General features: G+C 41.9%; 1 protein-coding gene across 6 annotated transcripts in view; it reads right to left on the reverse strand.

The window, feature by feature from the left end:
• Positions 1 to 19593, reverse strand: part of L1CAM (L1 cell adhesion molecule) — a 671411-nt gene that overhangs the window by 617114 nt on the left and 34704 nt on the right. Inside the window, exon 2 of one of the 6 annotated variants that reach the window (XM_077478853.1) lies at positions 14469 to 14534. The exons of 4 other annotated variants lie outside the window; for them this stretch is intronic. The gene's annotated coding sequence lies outside the window, so the exon portion shown is untranslated. The remainder of the gene's footprint in view (positions 1 to 14468; positions 14535 to 19593) is intronic. One more of the 6 variants, XM_077478854.1, reaches the window with a different exon arrangement.

The following is a 19593-nucleotide window of genomic DNA, read 5'->3' on the forward strand; positions in this document are numbered from 1 at the left end:
GGACCTTGATAGTAACAGCTAATGATGATGATGATGATGATGATGATGAAAGACTAATCTGGCTGTCCCTGTAGCATACACCGTCCTTTCCCTTTCTCTAAACTAACAAAAGACACTCAGGCTGCTGCAAGAATCAGCAGCACAGCAAACCTATCAACACCTAACACCTATACCAGTCCTGAAAAGAACTTTTGTGTACCAAATAGCTAGTGGTTTATCTCTCCCTACTCCACACAGGAACCTGTCCCTATCGTAACAGAAGAAAGAATGTAAAATGGCCACCGGATCGGGTGTATTTATAGGTTAGGGGGAATGTCCAAGTGTCCATGTGCTGTCATGTCTCAATTGGCTGTCCTGTATCACATGATAAACGTGTCACCAAAGGTTAAAGTTCTTGTATACATTAAACACGTAAGTCCGCCGCGGCGAACGACGGAAAAAGGCGTTCGAACGTGCGGACCGCGAATGTCGGAAATTCGCCGCGAAACGACCGCCGGGCGAAACGTTCGTCCATCACTAATTCTGGGCCTAGGTGACTAGCCTAAGGGATTAATCCCTGATCTGGACATCACTGATTCAATCTTAAATCACATTCCATTCAATTTAGAGGTATACCCAGTCAGTGGGTTAAGCTATAGGGCTTGACTACCCTCACAGAATAGGAGGAACAGCCTGCTGCCTCCATAGTGGTTGTACTGCCTCGCTGATCACTCCAATTTCACTCATTGATCAAGCACCAGAGGCGTATTACTGGCCAAGTTTGCCTTCAACTCGTCTGCTGAGAACCAAATAGCCTTGGCTACTGAAGTGAACCCCAAAGCAGGCCACACTCCCCAATGGTAGTATAAACCTTAATTTCCAAATTCATACTGCTGTTCTCATGCCTCTGCAAAGGCTATTGCATCATCAGCTGGCAGTCTGGCACTTCTGGCTAGTCTGATGAAGATTACTTGTCTTGGTTAACTGACTCTGCAGTAAAATTTGGGCTTTACAGAGGGGATCTTGCATCCTCTGTTAGCATGAAGACACATCTGGCCAATCTGATGAATGCTCATTGGCCTGCTGTTTTTGAGGCAGGAGGTACCCTTTAAACAAACTCAGCTGTTTGATTGGCTTAGTACCTGAGCGTTAGAAACTAGAGATCCACCCGGTCAGTTTGCACTTGAGTGAACACATCTGCCTTTGTGTTTACTGCCGCCTGATATGCAACTTGGCATAGTATATTGGCAGGCATGTCAGTTAACCACACTCCTCATTCTGCCCAATATGGTCCTTATTGTGATTCCCTTTAGTATGCCACTTCTGACAGTACTTTAAATGTATGGCAGTCTTTAGAACCAAATAGGACCTGTCACTGTTGGAAGACTAAGTTGCCACTTTTCCTTTAGGAAGTGGTGCTGGTATTTAAGGGCTGGAGAGTTTTACAATCCATACTGCTCATGCACACTTCTTTTTTTTTTTTTTTATAGCATACTTACCTGACCCTCACCTTATTGATCGTGACTGGTCTCTGGGTAAGCGTATGGCTCAAGATATGAGCTGCAGGTTTGTGATCATAATAAATACCTGGAAGTACTGGCTTAATACAATATCAGTGGCCATCCACACACCCATTTGTAGACATTGAAGCAGAAAATGGACCTATATGCTGTGAGCGAGGGTTAAACCCTTAGACAGGAGCAATTACAGATAGTAGTGTAATAAACCAATTACTTACTTTACTGGCATTTAGACATAATAGTTTAATGCATAGCAATCATTAAACACATTGCACCCAAAAGCAGACCTTAAACGCATAACAGCAACATAAATGCATAGCAGTGGCATCCATACTTAAGCATCACTCTGTCATAAGCAGCACAATAAAGGGTTAATATACCTGGCATGATCACCTACCCTAGGCGACTGGCCTGTAAAAGTAAAAAAAAAAGCAAATCCAAGCATAAGAGCATCGACGCAGTGATCCCAAATCTGTATAGCCAGGCCTTGCTGCGTTAATAGGAAAGACTCAACTATGCAGCAAACACCTGTATATCAGTTCATGCATTAGTAGTCCTACAGACAAATGAAGCAAATGAAACAGACAGAACTAGGCAGTTTAACAGACGTTGGCAGCTTGTATATTAACCACTTCAGTCCTGGAAGAATTTACCCCCTTCCTGACCAGAGCGCTTTTTGCGATTTGGCACTGCGTCGCTTTAACTGAAAATTGTGCAGTCGTGGCTCCCAAACAAAATTGACGTCCTTTTTTTTCCCCCAAAAATAGAGCTTTCTTTGGTGGTATTTGTTCACCCCTCTGTTTTTATTTTTTGATATAAAAGATATAAACAAAAAAAGAGCGAAAATTTTGAAAAAAACGCATTATTTTTACTTTTGCTATAATAAATATCCCCCAAAAATATATAAAACAACATTTTTTTTCCTCAGTTTAGGCTGATACGTATTAATCTACATATTTTTGGCAAAAAAAAAAATCACAATAAGCGTGTATTAATTGGTTTGCGCAAAAGTTATAGCGTTTACAAAATAGGGTATAGTTTTATGGCATTTTTATTAATATTTATTTTATTAGTAATGGCGGCGATCAGCGATTCTTATCATGACTGCGACATTATGGCGGACACATCAGACATTTTTGATACATTTTTGGAGCCATTGTCATTTATTCAGCAATCAGTGCTATACAAATGCACAAATGAGTCCTGTGTAAATGACACTGCCAGTGAAGGGGTTGACCACCAGGGGGCAGTTAAAGGGCCAAGTGTGTCCTGGGGAGCGTTTCTAACTGTGGGGGCATGGCTATGTGTGACACGTCACTGATCTCTGCTCCCGATCACAGGAGCAGAGATCAGTGACACTGTCACTAGGCAGAATGACGCGATGCTTGTTTAAATTAGCATCTCCTAGTTCTTCCTCTCCGTGAGACAATTGCGGGTATCCCCACAGCGATCGAGTCTGCGGGACCCGCGGCCCGACTTACGGAGCTTGCCACGGGCACGCACGACAGCAGGCCACCTCTTAAAGGGCAACGTACAAGTACATTAGTTTGCCTGTACGACCCCTTCTGCCGATGAATATCGGCATGAGGCGGTCGGCAAGCGGTTAACAGCATAATGATTCAGACACACCATGACAGCCCTCGGAAAGCTTACCTGCTCTGTGCAGCACTCTTTCCTGACTGACTTTAAGGGGGGATGGGAGAGGCTCCATTCCTGAACCAGTGGCCACCAATCCATTTCTAGGCAGTCTCCTGGGGCATCCGAATGCTACTACAGCAGGCCAGAAGTTACCCCAACCTCATCTTGCTGCTCCCTGCTGATTGAAAGCACAGTCCAGCCACAGGAAGCAGGCAAGTAGCCATCTTGGAAGGAGGCAGCCCTGACAAAATATTCCAGCATCTTTGCAAGGAAAACCAACATACCCAAAGCCAGACTAACAAAAATGTGTGTGGGGGGCCACACCTCACCAGGGAGGAGAGACTGGATCAGTCCCAATCCAACTACAAGGCAGAACGGTTTTACCTGCATCCAGAGACCAGTATCCCAGCCCCCCAGTATCTGGACCTGGGGGGGTCTCCCCCTCATATGTAAGTTTTACAACCGAACAGAGGGGCTTCGTCACAGGAGGCTGAACCTGTACAGCCGGCCAGATGAATCCAGCAAGGTGAGGGCAAAAATGTAAATCTTCTATGATTCATAGCTGTAATCAGTTGAACATTTAAGGAACAAAAAGAGAATGTTGCCCATTTGTGTATGCTGTCATGCTTGTGTCAGGAAGCACAATTAGGGAATGCACTTAACCCTTTGATCGCCCCTGATGTTAACCCATTCCCTGCCAGTGTCATTTATACAGTGTCAGTGCTTATTTTCAGCACTGATCACTGTAATAATGTCACTGGTTCCCAAAAATGTGTCAAAAGTGTCAGCTAGGTGTCCGATCTGTCCACCACAATGTTGCAATCCCACAAAAAAAATTACAGATTACAAGTAAAATAAATAAATAAAAATGCCACAAATATCTCCCCTATTTTGTAGAGGTTATAACTTTTGCACAAACCAATGCTTATTGGAATTTTTTTTTACCAAAAATATGTAGCAGAATAGATATTGGCCTAAATTGATAAGAAAATTTGATTTTTTTTTTTTTTAATGTTAAATGTTTTATAGCAGAAAGCAAAAAATATTTTTTTCAAAATTGTCATCCGTTTTTTCTTTATAGCGCAAAAAATAAACGCCGCAGAGGTGATCAAATACCACCAAAAGAAAGTCTTATTTTGTTTACTTGGCTGAGCTGTCACTGCACTGGTATCCCTCCAGACACGTCGGCCACAGGGGTAGTGATACCACTGTCACTATTCCTACCAACGGTGCTGCCTCTCTCAATGTGGTACCCAGGGCCCCTGCCCTCCTGCCCTCCTTGTGTCGGCCTTGGATATGCCCTTTAGTATTCATCTTGTTCAATGAACAGGCACACTTTTGCTAGTACTGTACCTCAAACAAAATACTCTGCTAAGGGATACACTCATCACTCGCAAGAAGATCAGGAATTGACTACATATAGCAGGGGTTACATCTCTTTAGTGCCTCTGAAATTATTCCCAGGGTTTTACAAAATGCTATCAACAGTATGCACTCACTCTACAACCTCATGGACTCAAACAGCAAAATTATACCATTTCTACAATTATGTTTAACCACTTACAGACCGGACCATTTTGCTGGTCAAAGACCAGACCACTTTTTGCGATTCGGCACTGCGTCGCTTTAACTGACAATTGCGTGGTCGTGCCACGTGGCTCCCAAACAAAATTGACGTCATTTTTTTCCCACAAATAGAGCTTTCTTTTGGTGGTATTTGATCACCTCTCCGGTTTTTATTGTTTGCACTATAAACAAAAATAGAGCGACAATTTTGAAAAAAAACGCATTATTTTTTACTTTTTGTTATAATAAATATCCCCCAAAAATATATAAAAAAACATTTTTTTCCCTCAGTTTAGGCCGATACGTATGCTTCTACATATTTTTGGTAAAAAAAATCGCAATAAGCGATTATTGATGGCTTTGCGCAAAAGTTATAGCGTTTACAAAATAGGGATAGTTTTATAGCATTTTTATTAATAATTTTTTATTATTTTTTTTTTACTAGTAATGGCGGCGATCAGCGATTTTTATTGTGACTGCGACATTGTGGCGGGCACATCGGACATTTTTGACACATTTTTGGGACCATCGTCATTTATACAGTAATCACTGCTATATAAATGCAGTGATTCCTGTGTAAATGACACTGGCAATGAAAGGGTTTACCAGTGGGTGGCAGTGTAGGGCTTAAGTGTTCCTAGGGGTGTGTTACTAACTGTGGGGGGGGGGTTGGGCTTTAATTTAGTGAACACTGATCTCTGCTCCAATCACATGGAGCAGAGATCAGCGTCACTAGTTGCTAGGCAGAATGGAGAAATGTTGTTTACAACGGCATTTCTTAATTCGGCCGTTCTGTGAGACGATCGCGGGTATGCCCGCGGCGATCGAGTCCACGGATCCCGCGACCGGACTCACAGAGGTCCCGACCAGCGCGGGAGTGCGCTGCCGGCGGCGCACTCCCGGTGGCAGGGCGGCAAATTTAAAGGGACGTACAGGTACGCCCATTTGCCTGCCCGTGCCATTTTGCCGACGTACATCGGCGTGCGCTGGTCGGCAAGTGGTTAATTTGGTATGCTTAGTAATTTAGCTTACCTCCATACTTCTTCCTAAAGTGGACCTTCAGTCATTTTTTCAACTTTCCATCTTTTAAATCTTCTGCACTTGTTGTTTTAACTTTGGATAGTAAAACTTTTTTTTCTGCCAGTAAATACCTTATACAGCCCACTTCCTGTTTCTTGTCTGTTAAAAAGCCTAGGCTTATGACATCATGCACAGCTCTCTCTCTCTTCACTCTCGTGAGAGTTTGCCAGGAAGGGAGGGGGGATGAGTCAAAAGAGGGCCAATGAGAGCTGCAAGGCTGCAGATCTGGAAGTGTGCCTCTGTGTAAATCCAGGAAGTGAACTGGTAGCAGCTTCATATGCCTACAGTTAAAATGGATGCAGCCACTCAGTGGAGGGAGATTTCTGCAGCATATTTGGCAAGTACAGAATCACAGTATATATAAAATATGCAAAGTGGTTGGAAGGAAGCTTCAGAATGGCAAAGATGTTTTTATTACAAATTATGTGAGCTGACTGCAGTTCCTCTTTAAGCTGGCCATGGATGGTATAAAATTCAGTTGGTTCAGCAAGGAGCAGCTGAATTTCAATCCATAGATGGTCATTCCCATTTGAGAGGAGTCAATCTAGTGATCGACATAATGAAACCTTCTTTTTGATGTTTACAAGCAGACTGTGATCATGTGCTTTTAGAGCGCTCAATAATAAAGGGTCATACCTTTCTGATAAGCAACGCGGCTTGTCACCTTGGAAGACTTTATATATTCCTTCCCATATCTAAGGGCTTATAAGATTGTATGTGTGGTGGACTATATTTACTTATTTATTTGATTCAACATCATTTGCACAAATATTGATTATTCATTTGCATTACTTTGTTGATGATTTTTATCCCTCTATTTTGTATTGTCACTTCTGTCGGTACTCTCACCTAAGAGAATTTCCTGTTGACATCTTTCTACCTGATGTCCAGATATATAATTATTGATCTTTTGAAGGAAATCCATTTTTGTATTTGCAGAGGCTTGCACACTTATTTGCACTATTGTTCTACTAATGTGCCTTGTACAGCAATATCTTGTTACTTCAATTCAAAAAAATATTATTCAAATATTTATTTGTATTATATTCTTGTGTATGGATTAGTTTATAACATTTTAGAGCTGTACTTTGTTGTTAATACATTTTCACAAAATTGAGTATCGCAATTTTTCGGTGCCAGCTGCTGTTTTTTGGTTTCACCAAAGTGAAAGACTTGGCATTCAATTTTAATAATCAAGCAATATATAAACTCCCTTAAACTGGACTCCAGGCTAACAGCTAAAATCTCAGTTGAGATACATATATGCAAATTGCCGAATCTATCAAGCTTTTTAATTTTGCCAACTCTGCCCAAGAGAAAAGTCAGGTCCCTGGCCTCATTTTTCTCTACATCAGTTAGCCAGTATAGCTCGCTTCTGATGTAAATATCTATTTACCATCAGCATCATCACCTCATCTTTGTACTGTAAACTCAAACATCTGAGCAATTCAGTAACCCTAAAAAAAAATCTTAATGACTCAGCTGAACATACTGTTCTTCAAGAGAAGGTAAAAACTGACTGATCTCTGTTAAATAATAATTTTGATATGAACAAGATTCATTTAATATAATTTTATATATATATATATATATATATATATAGATATAGATATAGATATAGATATAAGATATATATATGATATAGTATCTAGTTTAGTATAGTATCTGAATGTACAATATATATGTAAAGCTCTGCACAAATTGATGGCGCTATATAATACAAATCATATTCTGTGTGAAATATGTTGATCTTTCATAGAATGCTCAATGTAGGCAACACAGTACATCGGATACAGATAACAATTATCTCTCTCCTTAGAAGTCCCCAGAGCATTTGAATGCTCCCATCTGTCCCTGAAAATACTGGAGAACTAGCTTTGTGTCACAGCAAACCCAACAGCACAATCTTCTTTGTTACACCAGCACAGTCTGCACATAGAAGGCACATAAAAAACAGAGACTAAGCATGCATCAGTGACCGGAAATCTATGTGTTTTTAAGGCTGTGCTCCTTTTTCAAGACATAATTATATAGAATTTACAGAATTTCTTATAACTTAAAGGACTATACCAATAATTACTAAGTACTTTAATCTATACAATCTGTCCACCCACAGCTAACATTACAAATGTTGGAAAGAATCGTCTACTAGCTATTTTTAGCATGTGTTCAGCATTTTCTGTAAAAGAAAAATCAAAAATCAAAACTGCTTAAGAACCTCCCAAGGACACATTCACACTGCATGTGAATCACACAAAAACGCTGTGCAGTTCCTGTGCGATTTACATGCAGTTATGTGCAGTGCGATTTCAGCCCCATTCATTTTGGGCTGGTGTGGGCAAACGCACTATGTTTGCGACCTGCATGTGCGGTTGTCATTAACTTTGAACTAACCCCCACAGCAGATTGCAAGGGCAGAGCGATTGGAATGCAGTGCGGGAGGCCACATGAGAACGTGGCTCTCCCGCACTGCATTCTATTGTGAACGGGCCCTAATAGTTCCTAAGCAGGTGGGCAGACATGGGATCTCTGATGCATAAATCTTAAAAGATAACTTCACTCTTTCAATAATAAAAAAAATGTGTATTTATTATTTATATTGTATCAAAAAACTTGCGCTGTGTGATTAACCACATAGCCGCTGTTCAGAAGGTGTAAAACACCTATACAAACATTTGTATCTTATACCACAGCGCATACAGGGTGTGTCCCATACAGATCAAATTAAACTAAAATAAGAAATATAAAAGGTGAAAATCAATTGGTCCCCAAAAAAGTGCTCCAAAGACAAAAAACAGTTCATTCAATAGTAAATCTTCTTCAGAAAGGTGCTCCTTGCTGGGGCGTGGCCTGGAGTGGCATGGCTCCGCTCATCGTTTACCCTGTCTACATTGACCATGGGGTTTCCTGCCTTGCCTAACTTGTACTCACAACTCAGCCCCATTTGTTGCAGCACGATGTCGCCCCCCCAAGAAATGATCGGAGCCTGCTGCAAAGCTCCACAGATTTTGGCATGAGGAGCATAAGTCAGAGGGGGGAAGATGGCGCCACTCCCGCTGCTGAGCCTGATCAAGCTTCCAGAGACACTGTTAAAGTCCTTGAGGTGATATCCACCTGCCAGACCACACTAACATCTAAAATTGTTAATATGGATATCTCAACTATTTAACAAGACTTTCAAAAGCTCAGAGAGCGGGTATTGGAGACTGAACAGAGGATCAGTCAAAGTAGAACACGAACTTCCTCCATTACAGGTTACCACCGAGCAGTTCTGACACCAGCTATACTCTCTCCTACAGAAGCAAGAGCACATGGAGAAGAGGTTTCGTTGCTGCAATCTCCGTTTTGTGGATCTGCCTGAAGATGCAGAGGGCACATAGGGCTCAGATCCCCCATACTTTTTGGAAAACCTGCTCACCCCCACTAATGGCAGGGAAGCTTTGTCAGCGTCCTTTGTAGTGGAGTGTGCCCACCGCCTGGCTGCAAGACCCCCACCTCACATTTATTGCCAAATTAATAATTAATTTCCAAGACAGATGCCATCCTCAAGCTTACTCACGAAAAAGGCAATATTCCGTTTTGCAATGTTAAATGATGTAAACAATGATTTATCCACTGAGGTACAGCGACATCGAGCTCAATTCACAGAGACTAAAGATCAACCACCTGTCCTATGCCAGGCTCTATCCCCGCTAGACTACGTGTGGTGGGAGATAAGGTACACTTTTTTGAGGAGCCAGAATCTGTTCTTGACTGGCTGGAACAACGAGACAATGCAGGTCCTGCACCATCACTAACCCTGCAACTACACGTCACTACTCATGGGCTTATTTTGCAGCTAAAGTGGCTCGCTCTGGGAAATGGACTCTCCACTTGCAACCAATTGAGAGTTTACTTTTTCTTTTTCTTCCTCCTTATTGCCCATCATGATGCTCAAGCGCATATATCCTTCTCCTTATCCTATGTCATCTGTCGGAGAAAACAGATCACTCTCCCCCTCGTATATATTACATTTATACCCATTTTCACTCCTAGTGTGTCGGCTGGAGATCTCAGGAACTTCTTTGTGGGATGTTTACAGCCCTTTTGTTTACTCTTGCACTCCCTTCCTTGTTTTATCCCCTGCCACATTCATCTCCAGAGATAAAGCTCTCTGCAGCAGTGCGCTTTTCAGCGAATGTTTGCTCCCCTATGTGCTAGACTAACGTTGGAGATTTGTTTTTCCATTTGGAACTTGTTCAGTACCCAAGCATGCTCCCCTGCTCATAGTATGAAGTTGTTGGTGGATTTCTTTCCGCTGGTTCAGAGTCTATTTACCTCATCTTCTACTTTTTTCCTTTTGTTGTGTTTGTTTTTATAAAATTCAACTAATGTTCTCAACAATATGGCTGTATAGAGATCTTTATATATTGTCCAGGTGCTGTTCCAGGCAATGTTCCTTTTTTATTAACAAGTAATTTATATGCATTTTATTTCCTGGTCAAATTGTGCAAGTGTTCTGTTAGTGTGTGATTTTAATTTGATATCTATGCAAATTATATTTGGTTCTCATTATATGCCATGCATTGTTACTCCTGATACGCTGATCGCATATATTCACCCTCCCCCCAACCCGTTATGGCCATACTAAAGTTGCTAACATGGAATATCAGAGGGTTGCGAACGTATCGCAATCCTCTCCCATCTTAAGACAATGAGGGCTGATGTGATAGTCTTACTTGACTCTCATATTACTGGCCAGATGGAACTCGCTCTTAAAAAGCCCTGTGTGGGCTGGATATATCAAGTTTCTTTTACCTCTAATTCCCGACGAGTGGCAATCCTCATTGCTAAACTGGTACAATTCCAGCTCCTGACACTGCGATCGGACCCTCAGGGCAGGTATAATTTTTTACATGCAATAAAATAGAGAAGAGGTAGGCAGCTAGTACCCAATAAGATCAGAATTGTTTTTCAGAGCTACCTGGGTGTGGAAAGGCAGTCGCACAGCTGCAATAGCAATCATAAGAAATGATGCTTGCTCTTTAAAATCCTCAAACTGTATTGATTCTCCAAATAAAAAAAAGACAGACAGCAGATGCATTTCAGGCTTGTGGGCCTAGTTCACTAATTTTTTTTTACATGCTATGCAGGATTGAATTACTGTTGCTGACATACCATAACCCCCTCGTTTCAATTCTCTGTCCTACATGATGGCTTAGCTTTCATGGCGCAATACCCTACAATTCTGGCTATGGGACTTCAACATGGTGATAGACTCATCCCTTGACAAATTGGGCCGTGAAGTTTCTACCCCATCCCCACCTACATAAAAAAGATTTGGTAGACTGTTGGCAGAATTTGTCTTGTTTGATCTATAGAGACATAGATACACCCCCCCCCCCCCACCCCAGGAGATATTCTTGCTTTTCCACCTCCCACTCCACCATGTCACGTATAGACTACATTTTAGTGTCTACTGCCTTTCTGCCAAATTTGGTGGATGTGGGATTCGGGGCTTGAATACTGTCAGATCATTCCTCTATTGGATTACTTTGAACCTACACATAACACCCCCCCCCCCCCCCCTTTGCATGCACTGTACTTTGAGACTGAAACCCTTTTTGGTTCTCCATGCTTCCTGCTAAGGAAACTTTGCTGGCTGAGTGGACCTTTTTTCCCCCACACCAATCGGGGTTCTGCATCATATGGGACAGTATGGGAATGATTAAAAATACACGCTAGAATGTTATTGGGCTTGCATCTCCAGACACAAAGCCTCCTCCAAACTAGCCCTTCAACAGGCTGAGGAACACTTATGCCACGTTTTCCTGTCGGAATAAACTCCGAAGGTTTTTCTGACAGAGTTCTGCTGAAACTGTCGTGCGTACACACGATCACACCAAAGTCCGATCATTAAGAACGCAGTGACGTACAACGGGACTAGAAAAAGGAAGTTCAATAGCCAGTAGCTGCCCATGCATCGTTCTTGGTCCATCAGAACAGCATACAGAAGGGTTTTCCCGGAACTGATTCCGTTTGAAAGATTTAAAACATGTTCTATTTCTAGGTCTGTCAGAATTTTCAAAAAAAGAGTCTCACACATGATCGGAATATCCGATGAAAAGATTCCGTCAGACTTTTTCTGACGGAAAGTCCGACCATGTGTACACGACATTAGACTCTTCCGGAACAGGCTTTTCAGATTGATTCCTCTTCCTACAATGCTTCCTTAGTGAAAGTGCAGGCTGGACTTGATTGAACATTGAACACTATTTGAACATGGGGACCAAGCGGGCAAGCTACTCGACTACTTGGCGCATTTAGATCACAGACCTTCAGTAGTGGTCTCTCCTACTAGATGCATCTGGCCAATGTATAATAGACCCTGACCTTGTGGCCAAAGAATTTCATACTTTGTTTGCTGCCTTATACTCATCCAAAGCCCAATACTCTCAAACAATTTGGTCATCTTCTTACAAATGATTCAGTTCCCCTCCCTGACTCTTTTCCAAATTATTCAAATAGAAGGCCCTATTTCCACAGTGCAGGCACACTGAGCACGCTGCTGTCAATGGTGATATGCTGCGAGTGACGGCTTCCTTGCGCATGCGTGGGAGTGACATCATCGCAGCTTCATCAAATGACAGCGGCGGAGCAGCAAGACCCCCCCGAGACCCACCGAGAAGATGGATGCTCCGGACTACAGGGAATAGCGGTGACTTCGTTGGCTCCTGTGTCAGGTAAGTGACACATAATGGACTACTTATGCATCGCATAGTAGTCCATTATGCTTTACCTTTGCAGGGAATCAAAGAGGAAGTAAACTCATCAGGGTTTACTTCCTCTTTAACTTACCCAATTCTATGTTCTTTCACTTACTTCCGCTTCATCACACGCTGCATGCCCAATTTGGAGAGTTGATCCCCAACCTGACTTCTCTGTACCCTTTGGATGTCTTCCTGGGCACAGATTCTATAAAATGAACATCCACCTTTTATAGTAGCCTTCCCCAACCATCGGCGACTGAACTAGCATTTTAGCTAAAAACTCGCTGGGAGGCAGACGTGGGGGAATCGCAGATAATCTCTTAGTTTTGCAGCTACGTGAGATCAGCTGCTACCGCTGTCAGCCTGCCATTCCTTTAAACGATCTAAGCGGCCAATGCTAATAGCATAACCCAGTAATTTCTACAGCAAGAATCCGCAGATTTCTGCCGCAAGAATCTGGAAGCCCCAATCAACCCGCCATGTGAAAGAGGCCTAATGCCCCGTACACACAATCGGAAATTCCGCCAGTCCAATGAGAGATTTTGGTCGGAAAACGCGATCGTGTGTATGCTCCATCGGACTTTTGCTGGCGGAATTTCGGCCAGCAAAAGATTGAGAGCATGTTCTCAATTTTTCGGTCGGAAAAAATTCTGATCGCCTGTACAAATTCCGAAGGGCAAAATTCCTACGCATGCTTGGAAACAATTAGACGCATGCTCGGAAGCATTGAACTTCATTTTCTAAGTTCATCATAGTGTTATTCATCACCGCGTTCTTCACGGTCAAAAGTTCAGAAAACTTTTGTGTGACCGCGTGTATGCAAGACAGCTTGAGCGGTATCCCGTCGGAATTCCATCGGAAAAACCATCAGAGCTTTTTCCGACCAAAATTCCGACCGTGTGTACGCGGCATAAGGCTCGTTTGCACCCGAGTTGGTCTCTACAGAGCAATCTTTGGTGGATGGCATTTCAGAGAGCTGTGCAAACGTGGCTGACAGGAATTTAAGTGTCAAAGGCTTCCTGAATGCCTGTTGTGTTTGCTTTTTTTATTTTTTATTTTAAAGCCAAATACAGCTTTTTAAATTGAATACTGGGCTGCAACTGCTAACCTAACACTTGCTTTGTGGCTGTGGCAGTGGCCCCATTCCATTGACGTGTAGCGTTTGGTGGTAGTACTGTCCGCTAAGCTGTTAAGCTGCTAGGAAGGAGAGATGCCACTCTAGAATTCAGCACTGCCATTCACAAAAGATCACACAGCCTGCAGTGCTTAGTGTCCATCTGCCTGTATACATACATAAGGCAAGGCCAATAAACGGCACAGCCCCATAGCGCTAAAAGATATTTCACTTTTATGAATGAACGTTCAGTGCTGGCTGGACCAGTGTTGTGTATGACACAGTACATAACACCAGTCCTGACAGTGCTGAATGTTCATTTACAAAACTGAAAGAACTGTGCTGTGGGGTTATCTATTGGCCAAGGTGTGTATGTGTGTGTACAAGCACTAGCAGATAGATCAGAGAGAGCAGCAGAGCAGAGTGGTTTTATTATAAATGAAAGGTCAGTGCTGTCAAGGCAGCACTGATTGTTCATTCATTGTAGTAAATGAACAGTCAATTTAGAAAGAGGAGCTTAGTGCTGGCTGTACCTCCACCCCACCCCTCTGGTCCACAGGAACACCCATAAGTTTGACTTAACAATGGGGTGCAGCTTCAGCCATTTATTCCTTAATGGGGCCACTAGTCTGAACCCTTCGGGATTAAATCAAAGCTGAAAAAATATAATGTGTTAAAATTGAAGTACAGGTCAACCTTCAGCATTCCCCAAATTTTCCAATATGCTATGAAAAAAAGCTTTAAAAGGAACTACAAACAGTACAACCAACTGATGTTTGGAGCTTACAAATCTTTCAAATATTTTTTTTTTTGTTAACCTACCTTCTTTACAGGTTGGTATTTAGGTGCTGTGTGATCTGCAATTCCATGAAGAGACAGATATTCACTCTAAAAAAGACACACAATTAATAATTGGTTAGGGAAAGGATTAATTGTTGCGGCATGGGTGTACAATATCTGGGATTTTCGTCCTCTTCACCCACAAATGACTTTCTATTAGATGTGTGTTTTTGCCGTGGTTTCTAAAAGCGCATGAAAGATGCAGAATACAGGACTTTTGCACTTTCAGAAAACATGGCAAAAGTGCACAACCTAATAGAAAATCTATGGGACTGTTGCTAAAACGGGGGGTAAAGCGAATGAAAATCACGGATACGCGAGCGGCCAAGTTATACCACACCAGTGTAAAACCTTTGCTCTACTCTTCTAGATGTTGGTTCTGGGTGTACATAAGCAGAGTGGGTTTCAGCTTTTCTGCCCCCTGCCTTGTAATGTCTAGTGACATCTGATCATTTATTGAGATACTAAGTCAAATGAGCTTGAAAGACAGCACAAGACAGTCTGCTTAGGGTGACAGGATGTATAAATCTATCCTTTCACATATCAGATAATTCATTTTGATATTCAGAACCGTTTTTTTTTTTTGATTAGCACAACCAAAACAAGGCAGCCCTCAGATATGAATGCATTCACGCAGATATGAATGCCTGCCAAGCACCCTTACTATGGAAGAGCCTAAACCCTGTATAGGACCGAAGATTGATGGTGAGCCTGCTGTTTAGTTTTGTAATACCAGGATTTGAACTGTTTATTGACTTTGGCTGAAGTAAGCTGTCTTTGTTTATCTGTAATTCAATTAACTGTTTTGTTTTTATCATTTCTATCCAGCTGGCTGGTGGTCATTCCAGAGCTACCCCAGATCACAAAATATTTACACTATATTGTAAAAAGTATTGAGACGCCTGCCTTTACACGCACATGAACTCTAATGGCATCCCAGTCTTATGCCGCGTACACATGGTAGGACTTTCCGACGACAAATGTGCGATCAGAGCTTGTTGTTGGAAATTCCGACCGCGTGTAGGCTCCATCGGACAGTTTCCATCGGAATTTCCGTCACACAAAATTTGAGATCTGGTTCTCAAATTTTCCAACAACAAATCCGTTTGCGTAAATTCCAATCGTGTGTACACCATTCCAACAAAGTGGCAGCATGCTCAGAATAAATTACGTGACGGAAGCGATCGGTCTGGTAAAAATAGCGTTCATAATGGACATAGCACATTTGTCACACTGCCAATTTTGAAATCTTTTAATGCATCGCATTCTCTTCTTCTTTATAATGCTAGAAGAATGAAGTTGTTTTGCTGCTCATATTCACACAGAGTTCTCACAAACTTCTTTCTCTATAATTTCTTGTGATCTCATGAATAATATATATTTTTTCAAAAGATCTCCATAATCCTTTTTTTTTATCAAGATCTGCATCTTTTTTTCTAGTGCTCTCCATAATATTATTTCTCGTTTTGTGTGTCAAGTTAGCACAACACCATTATTATCTTGTAATTTTTAACCTCAGGAAGGTTGTATGGTGTCCCTTGTTAATTTGACATTGTATTTTTGAAATGTACCTGCCTACTCACAAACTGTCCTTTTTGAACTAAAACACATATCCAAGTATTTGTGAGAAACTAGTGAAATTTGCGAAGCCTTTGTACCCCAGGACACACATCTATTTTACAGTCAAAATTGGTGGCCTGAGGAATCCATATAATAGTGAGCATAATAGTGAGCACAATCCGGTCCAGGACTACAAGAGATCAGGAACAGCAGCAGATGACACATCTGTCCTCAGGCTGTTGTCATACAACAGCCTGCATCTTTTGCCAGACCATACTGAACCCAGGCCATCACTCTCTGGTCTTCTTTACACGCGTCCTTCCAGGCTGTGGCACTGGTGTTGGAGCTGTGGCAGGAGGTGGAGGAGGAGGACCCGGAGGAGAGGACCTGGAGGAGGAGGACCATGGTTCAACTCAAAAATGTGGCTTTGGCTTGTGAGTCAGCCCCTCAACCCCTTATTCAGGGCTTGTAAGATCACTTCCTCACATAAAAGGCATTGGTCGTCCTCCATTTCCAGCATTTTGCATGCTGTCATGTAGGCACAGTCCTCTTGAACACTGGGGGGGTTTCTGAGGGCCGCCGTAGCCTTATGAAATAGGCCAATTGCTGCCTCCTTTGGGTTACTCTTCTTCCTGGAAGAAATATTTTTAAGAATGCTATACCTGGCTCACATGTGGCTGCCTGGAAGGCCCAGGTTGGTCGTCGGAAGCCTCAGCTGGGGGGGAAGGAAGCCTTGAAGCAAGACTGGAGAGTGCTGGCCTGGGTTCTGTCTGGCCTGCCAAAAAATACAGTCTGTCATAGTACTACAGCCTGGGTACATAAATTTCATCTGCTGCAGCTCCTGATCTCAGGGAATCCTGGATCTTCTTGAGCTCCCTAATATAAGTGCTCCTCATGTCACCAATTAGGGCCTTCAAATAGGACGTTTCTGCCGTGGGGATCACCGGCTTCAAAAATTTCAGCAACTGATCCAGTGCTGCCTTCCGCTTTGGTTTATTGTTATAAAAGGGGTGGTCTACCTGCCACAGTGGTGGTCTACCTGCCCTGTACAAATCAATGAATATGGGGATAAAATCCTCATTGTGGAATAGATTTTCTCTGCAAGACACAGCACAAGACAAACCCTAATGTCAGGTGAAATTCTCAAATAATTACACATCCCCTTTGTCCCTAGTGGTTTGTCCAGTGTCCTGCATGTAGTTTTATATTATAAATACTGTTCTTTATGCCAGCAAACTGGAGATTGTCCATAGCAACCAAAAAATGTCAGTTTACATCAAAAGTGGTTATAGAATCACTTGCAGAATTGAGCGATAGTGATTCATGGGGAAATTCGTCATCAAACACTAAAAGTAATGACAGAGACATTATGCAACTCAGCATATTTCAGTGTTTTTGATTTTATTACATTATTGAATAATTTTTATTATTATTTTATTATTATTTGTTATAATTATTTATAGTTATTGTATATATATATATACAGTGGTGTGAAAAAGTGTTTGCCCCCTTCCTCATTTCCTGTTCCTTTGCATGTTTGTCACACTTAAGTGTTTCGGAACATCAAACCAATTTAAACAATAGTCAAGGACAACACAAGTAAACACAAAATGCAATTTGTAAATTAAGGTGTTTATTATTAAAGGTGAAAAAAAATCCAAACCATCATGGCCCTGTGTGAAAAAGTGATTGCCCCCCTTGTTAAAACATACTATAACTGTGGTTGTCCACACCTGAGTTCAATTTCTCTAGCCACACCCAGGCCTGATTATTGCCACACCTGTTCACAATCAAGGCATCACTTAAATAGGAGCTGCTTGACACAGTAAGGTCCACCAGAAGATCCTTAAAAGCTACACATCATGCCGAGACCCAAAGAAATTCAGGAACAATTGAGAAAGAAAGTAATTGAGATCTATCAGTCTGGAAAGGGTTATAAAGCCATTTCCAAAGCTTTGGGAATCCAGCGAACCACAGTGAGAGCCATTATCCACAAATGGCGAAGACATGGAACAGTGGTGAACCTTCCCAGGAGTGGCCGGCCGCCCAAAATTACCCCAAGAGCGCAGCGACGACTCATCCAAGAGGTCACAAAAGACCCCACAACAACGTCCAAGGAACTGCAGGCCTCACTTGCCTCAGTTAAGGTCAGCGTTCATGCCTCCACCATCAGGAAAAGACTGGGCAAAAATGGCCTGCATGGCAGAGTTCCAAGGAGAAAACCACTGCTGAGCAAAAAGAACATCAAAGCTCGTCTCAATTTCTCCACAACACATCTTGATGATCCCCAAGACTTTTGGGACAACATTCTGTGGACCGATGAGACAAAAGTGGAACTCTTTGGAAGGTGTGTGTCCAAGTATATCTGGCGTAGAAGGAACACTGCATTTCATAAAAAGAACATTATACCAACAGTAAAATATGGTGGTGGTAGTGTGATGGTCTGCGGCTGTTTTGCTGCTTCAGGACCTGGAAGACTTGCCGTGATAAAAGGAACTATGAATTCTGCTGTCTACCAAGAGATCCTGAAGGAGAATGTCCGACCATCTGTTCGTGTACTCAAGCTGAAACGAACTTGGGTTCTGCAGCAGGACAATGATCCTAAACACACCAGCAAGTCCACCACCGAATGGCTGAAGAAAAACAAAATGAAGACTTTGGAGTGGCCTAGCCAAAGTCCTGACTGAATCCTATTGAGATGTTGTGGTATGACCTTAAAAAGGCCGTTCATGCTCGAAAACCCTCTAATGTAACTGAATTAGGACAATTCTGCAAAGATGAGTGGGCCAAAATTCCTCCAGGACGCTGTAAAAGCCTCATTGCATGTTATCGCAAACGCTTGGTTGCAGTTGTTGCTGCTAAGGGTGGCCCAACCAGTTATTAGGTTTAGGGGGCAATCACTTTTTCACACAGGGCCATGATGGTTTGGATTTTTTTTCACCTTTAATAATAAACACCTTCATTTACAAATTGCATTTTGTGTTTACTTGTGTTGTCCTTGACTATTGTTTAAATTGGTTTGATGTTCCGAAACACTTAAGTGTGACAAACATGCAAAGGAACAGGAAATGAGGAAAGGGGCAAACACTTTTTCACACCACTGTATATATATATATATATATATATATATATATAATCATTTATGATTTCATATTTCAAATTCTATCATACCCCTGATTTCTATTAGACTCTTGTTTGTTTTGGATTTAAGATTTAAGTGAATTATTTCTAAGAATTACAGGGCTACAATATAAAATGCCAAATTTCCATGCAAAATAATGGTACCGATTTCAGCACCTAAAATCTGAAATAAATCATACCGCCAGGAAGGTTAAAACATGCCTGTTTAACCAAAAAAGGCTATTTCTAATTAATGTGACAATTAATCTGACAAAAATTAATGTTATACACCAAAGATGTTGCTTTGTTCAAAAACTCTTTTTAAACATACATGTGAATGTGCTTTGAGTAAAATATTTTCTACTCAACAATGTGTGGCTTCCTCTTTCAATGATAAAAAGCAGTTTTTGGAGTAAAAGTTGGTGTT

This window comes from Lithobates pipiens, unplaced genomic scaffold (assembly GCF_037356315.1).
Source record: "Lithobates pipiens isolate NorthernLeopardFrog02 unplaced genomic scaffold, aLitPip1_a1.2 Scaffold_1, whole genome shotgun sequence".
Lineage (NCBI taxonomy): Eukaryota > Metazoa > Chordata > Amphibia > Anura > Ranidae > Lithobates > Lithobates pipiens.